The sequence below is a fragment of the Coregonus clupeaformis genome, chromosome 17, assembly GCF_020615455.1.
Source record: "Coregonus clupeaformis isolate EN_2021a chromosome 17, ASM2061545v1, whole genome shotgun sequence".
Lineage (NCBI taxonomy): Eukaryota > Metazoa > Chordata > Actinopteri > Salmoniformes > Salmonidae > Coregonus > Coregonus clupeaformis.
This window is the reverse complement of record NC_059208.1, coordinates 58,603,911-58,610,185: the sequence shown is the minus strand read 5'-3', so window position 1 is coordinate 58,610,185 and position 6,275 is coordinate 58,603,911.

Here is a 6,275-nt window from a genome sequence, read left to right as displayed (position 1 = left end):
CCATTCTCTACCCTCCAGAGGCCAAAAATGACACAACAAGGAAAGCTTTTAAACAGAATCTACTAAAGGGGAGGCCAGAAACCCTTTTCACAGACCTCTACAAAAACGGTGATGTGAGTAATCTCATCTTTCTCACTGACCAGCCAAATGCATGGCGCTCAGCAGTCTGCTCTCACTACCCATCCGTAAAGAAAGAGGGAATCTGTAATGGGTGGAAGCTGAAAGTCAAAGAGACAGACGACCCTGACAGCACCATGATAACAATCAACCTCTACAAGACTGGGACTGTCATGGTGCAAGGTAACCTTAGGCTGTTTGAAACAGACTTTCAGACCATTAAGGAGAGAGCAGAGAGAGAGAAGGACACCACCAGTGACATGCCCTCCCACCAGACAAACTCCACCAGCACCACCCTCACCCCCACTATCCCCACCCAAAAAGGCACATCCAGCACCTCTCTTCCCACCATAGTGGAGGACACGCCACAGGAGGAGAGCGACCCCCTCAGTGCAGAGCAGGCTCAGGCCCTCCTCACCACCATGGCTGCCATGAGGGATCAGTTCACCAAACTGGAGGGGGAGGTGGTCCTGCTCAGGGAGAACATGGGCAAACAGCAACCAGACATCCACACCTTAGAGGAGCTCCTAACCAAGGTGCGGACAGAGCAGGACAGCAGCCTTGCAACACAGCTGAAAGAAGTTCAGCAAGAGAGAGACGGACTCAAGAGAGAGCTGGCTGATCTAACAAAGGAGGTGAGAGAGCTCCAAAAAGACAGGCAGAGCAGTAATAACGAGCTGACCACACTAAGAGAGGAGCTGCAGGAGAGAAAGAGAACAGAGGACAGGCTGCAGGAGCAGCTAGATCACCACTCTATGACCTGCCCTCACACAGCAGAGGAGCCCACCTCAACCAGCCAGGCCTCCCCAGCCCTGCCGGCTGCATGCCTCCCCCAGCCCCCAGAACAGCCTCCCACTGACAGCGGCACCGGCACAGACCAGCCACACCCCAGCTCCAACACCCACCAGCCCCAACTCTACCCCCTCCAGTCCAGAAGAAACACTGGCTGAGATTGTCCTGTTGATGGACTCAAATGGGAAGTTTGTTCAGGAGAAGAAACTTTTCCCTAGACACAAAACGAGAAAGGTGTGGTGCCCAACAATGCAGAGTGCCATGGCGCTGCTTGATAAGGCCCAGCTTGGGTCGCCAAGCCACATAATCATACACACCGGAAGCAACGACCTGCGTGCTCAGCAGGAGAGGGTGGCGACTTCACTACGGGGAGTGATTGAGAAGGCCTCCGCAATCTTCCCCCAACTCAAGGATCGTGGTGTCAACCCTTCTACAGAGGAAGGACTTCCACCCTGCCACAATCCAAAGAATAAACGCTAGCCTCTCCCGGGACTGTGCCCTGCGACCCAATGTACACCTGGCCCACCATCCCACCCTCCATCTGGACTGTCTCTATGACCATGTTCACCTGTACAGGGAGACAGTCCCCATCCTTGCCAAGACTCTCAAGGACGTCGCTTTAAACCGCATCCCGACCTCTCCACCCAGGAACAGCGGAGCAATCTCCACCCCCCCGAGATCACCGAGACAACACCCCGGACCAGTACCCTGGACCCCCCAGCCACGGCCACAGCACCACCAACCTCAATGCCCACCACATCCAGCGCAGCACAGACCACCCCAGCCCAGCTTCAGACCCACCCAGACGAGGCCTAACACCCCCCTCCCCCCCACCACAGACCCACACCTGGAGGAGCCACAGCCCGGCAGGCAGAGCTATGCACAAGCTGTGAGAGGAGCAACTGGTCCAGCTCCCACCAACGAAATGAGTGACATCAAACAAATGCTGAATCTACTATGCTCACATGTGATAGGCCGAGGGTCTACTATGCTCACATGTGATAGGCCGAGGGTCATGGTAAGATGAGCACAATAACTCCACCATCCTCACTACATCCACCCAAGTGGCATGACACAAATACTATCTTCAATGATAAACAAATCACATTTGCATAATACGAGTTTACGTTAATTGCAAAATCCTATTTTAATAGTTCTTGTTGGATTGTGAGTGTTTATCTCATTTTGAAGGTAAAGAAAAAACAGTTATGAAATCTTTTTAAGTTGCATGTTGGAATTTACAAGGATTTAAGTCCTCTGCTTTTGGGCTAAAGAGCAGAAACCCAGACTTCCTTAAAGAAATGTATGATGTTGATATTGTAGTACTACAGGAAACATGGTGCAGAGGTGATGTTTCCACTGGCTGTCCACTAGGTTATAGGGAGATAATCGTACCATCCACCAAATTAAAAGGAATCACACAGGGCAGAGACTCAGGGGGAATGCTAATATGGTATAAATCTGAACTAACTAATTCAATCGAATTGATCAAAACAGGAGAATTCTTTATCTGGCTAAAAATCTACAAGGAGGCTATCTTCACAGATAACAACGTCTTCCTCTGTGCCACATACATTCCCCCCTCAGAGTCACCCTACTTCAATGAAGAGAGTTTCTCCATTCTAGAGGGGGAGATTAGTCACTTTCAGGCCCAAGGCAACGTGCTGGTCTGTGGAGACCTGACTGCTAGAACAGCAGAAGAACTAGACACTATTAACAGTCATGTGGACAAACACCTACCAGGATGCAACAGCCTTTCCCTCCCCACATACCCCCCTAGAAACAACTATGACAAAGTGAAAAACAAAAATGGAGTACAGCTCCTGAAGCTCTGTCGAACACTGGGTCTGTACATAGTCAATGGTAGGCTAAGAGGGGACTCTTTTGGTAGGTACACCTACAGCTCATCCCTTGGCAGCAGTACTGTAGACTACTTCATCACAGACCTTAACCCAGAGTCTCTCAGAGCCTTCACAGTCAGCCCACTAACACCTCTCTCAGACCACAGTAAAATCACAGTGTATCTGAAAAGAGCAGAACCCAACCATGAAGCATCACGGCCCAATAAATTACATGGTACTAAACAGACCTATAGATGGAGTGCAAACAGTACAGAAATCTACCAAAAAGCAATTAGTAGCCAAAAAATACAATCTCTCCTGGACACATTTTTAGCCTTAACATTCTCCTACAGCAATGAAGGTATACATTTGGCCGTTTGGAACATAAACTTTATATTTTACAAATTCGCCTCCTTGGCTAATCTTAAGAAACATAAGAGCAAACCAAAAATAATAGATCATGAAAAATGGTTTGATAATGATTGCAAAAATCTAAGAAAGTAATTGAGAAATATATCTAATCATAAACACAGAGACCCAGACAACAAAAATATACGTCTTCAATATGGGGAAACACTGAAGCAATACAAACACACCCTAAGAACAAAAAAGGAACAGCACATTAGAAATCAGCTAGATGTGATTGAGGAATCCATAGAATCAAACCACTTCTGGGAGAATTTGAATAAATTAAACAAACCTCATAATGAGGAATTGGCTATCCAAAATGGGGATATGTGGAGAAATCACTTTGCAAACCTCTACAGCAATATAACAAAGAGCCCAGAACAACAAGATATACAAGAAAAATTACAAATCCTTGAATCAGCAGTCAAAGACTATCAGAATCCTGTGGATACCCCAATTACAGAACAAGAATTATTGGAAAAACTTTGCACTCTCCAACCCAAAAAGGCCTGTGGTGCTGATGGTATTTTAAATGAAATGATCAAATATACAGACCACAAATTCAAATTGGCTATACTCAAACTCTTCAACAATATCCTAACTGCAGGTATTTTCCCCGATATTTGGAACGAAGGATTGATCACACCAATTTTTAAAAATGGAGACAAATTTGACCCAAATAATTACAGAGGAATTTGCGTTAACAGCAACTTGGGGAAAATTCTCTGCAGTATCATAAACAGCAGACTACATCATTTCCTTGATGAACACAACGTCCTAAGCAGAAGCCAGATTGGATTTGTAAAAAATTATCGTACAACAGACCACATTTACACCCTCCAGACTCTAATTGACAAACAAGTAAATCAAAACAAAGGCAAAATCTACTCGTGTTTTGTAGACTTCAAGACAGCGTTTGATTCAATTTGGCACGAAGGTCTTTTTTACAAACTAATAGAAAGTGGTATTGGAGGGAAAACATATGATGTTATTAAATCAATGTACACTAAAAACAAATGTGCGATTAAAATCGGCAACAAGCAAACAGACTTCTTCTCTCAGGGACGTGGAGTGAAACAGGGCTGCCCAATAAGTCTAACACTATTTAACATCTACATTAACGAATTGGCAAAAACATTAGAAGAATCGGCAGCACCTGGTCTCACCCTACACAACACTGAAATCAAGTGTCTGCTGTACGCAGATGACCTGGTGCTACTGTCTCCCACTAAGGAGGGGTTACAGCAGCATCTAGATCATCTGCACAGATTCTGTCAGACCTGGACCCTGACCGTTAATAAAAAAAAAAACGAATATAATGATATTCCAAAAAAGGTCCGGAAATCAGGATGACACATATAAATTCTATTTGGACACAGTTCTATTAGAACACACCAAAAATTACACATATCTAGGACTAAATATCAGCAACACAGGTAGCTTTCACATGGCTGTGAATGAGCTGAGAGACAAAGCAAGAAGAGCATTCTATGCCATTAAAAGGAATATTAAAATCGAAATTCCAATTAGAATCTGGCTCAAAATGTTCCAATCAGTTATAGAACCAATTGCTCTATATGGCAGCGAAGTATGGGGTCCGCTCTCTAATACTGAATTTACCAAATGGGACAAACATCCAATCGAAATACTGCATGCAGAGTTTTGCAAGACTGAATTGCAAGTGCTAAGAAAAACTCCAAATAACGCATGTAGAGCAGAATTGGACCAATACCCCCTCCTTATTCGAATAGAAAAAAGAGCCATCAAATTTTACAACCATCTAAAAACAAGTGACCCCAAAACATTCCTTCACACAGCTCTACTATGTCAAGAGATGAAACAAGAGAAGAGTCCCCTCAGCCAGCTGGTTCTGAGGCTCAGTTCACTAACCAAAACCAACCTCATAGAGCCTCAGGACAGCACTCAGAAAATCTGGCCCAACCAAATCATCACAAAGCAAAAATTAAAATATATCACCTATTGGAAAGACACCACAAAAAATCTAAGTAACCTTCAATGCTATTTGGCTCTAAACAGACAGTACATGGTGGCAGACTATCTGACCACTGTGACTGATAGAAAACTGAGGAAAACAATGACTAGGTACAGACTCAGTGAGCACAGTCTGGCTATAGAGACCGGTCGTCACAGGCAAACCTGGCTGCCCAGAGAGGACAGGCTGTGCTCACTCTGCCCCCGGGGAGAGGTAGAGACAGAGCTGCATTTCCTATTACACTGTGACAAATACTCAGACCTAAGAGAATCTTTCTTTCCCAAAATTATCATTCAGTACAAATAATTTGAAACTATAAAAGAGGAAGAAAAAATCAAATATTTATTGGGTGAAAAGCCAAAATGTGCAATTTTGGCAGCCAAATATGTGTCCTCCTGCCACAACCTGAGGGACAGCCAGTGAAAAGGGTAATTTACTTTTTTTTTTACATTTTAGTCATTTAGCAGACGCTCTTATCCAGAGCGACTTACAGTTAGTGATTACATATTTTATTTATTTTTTATACTGGCCCCCCGTGGGAATCGAACCCACAACCCTGGCGTTGCAAACGCCATGCTCTATCAACTGAGCTACATCCCTGCCGGCCATTCCCTCCCCTACCCTAGACGACGCTGGGCCAATTGTGCGCCGCCCATGAGTCTCCCGGTCGCGGCCGGCTGCGACAGAGCCTGGATTCGAACCAGGATCTCTAGTGGCACAGTTAGCACTGCGATGCAGTGCCTTAGACCACTGCGCCACTCAGGATGTAATGTAATAATATTTCCTGTTTTGTTTTGGCTTCTCAGTCATGTTGAGATTGGTCGACTACTATTGCTTTAATGTATTGTTATTCTCATTAATATTGTTGTTGTAGTTGCTGTTAATGGTAATCCCATTTCCACTACTACTATTATTATTGCTGTTGGTCCCACCATTTTTGTTATATGTATACTTTGACAATGTAAGTAATTTTACTTGCCATGTCAATAAAGTCTATTGAATTGAATTGAATTGAGAGAGAGAGAGAGAGAGAGAGAGAGAGAGAGAGAGAGAGAGAGAGAGAGAGAGAGAGCGAGAGAGAGAGACAGAGAGAGAGAGCGAGAGCGAGAGCGAGAGAGAGAGAG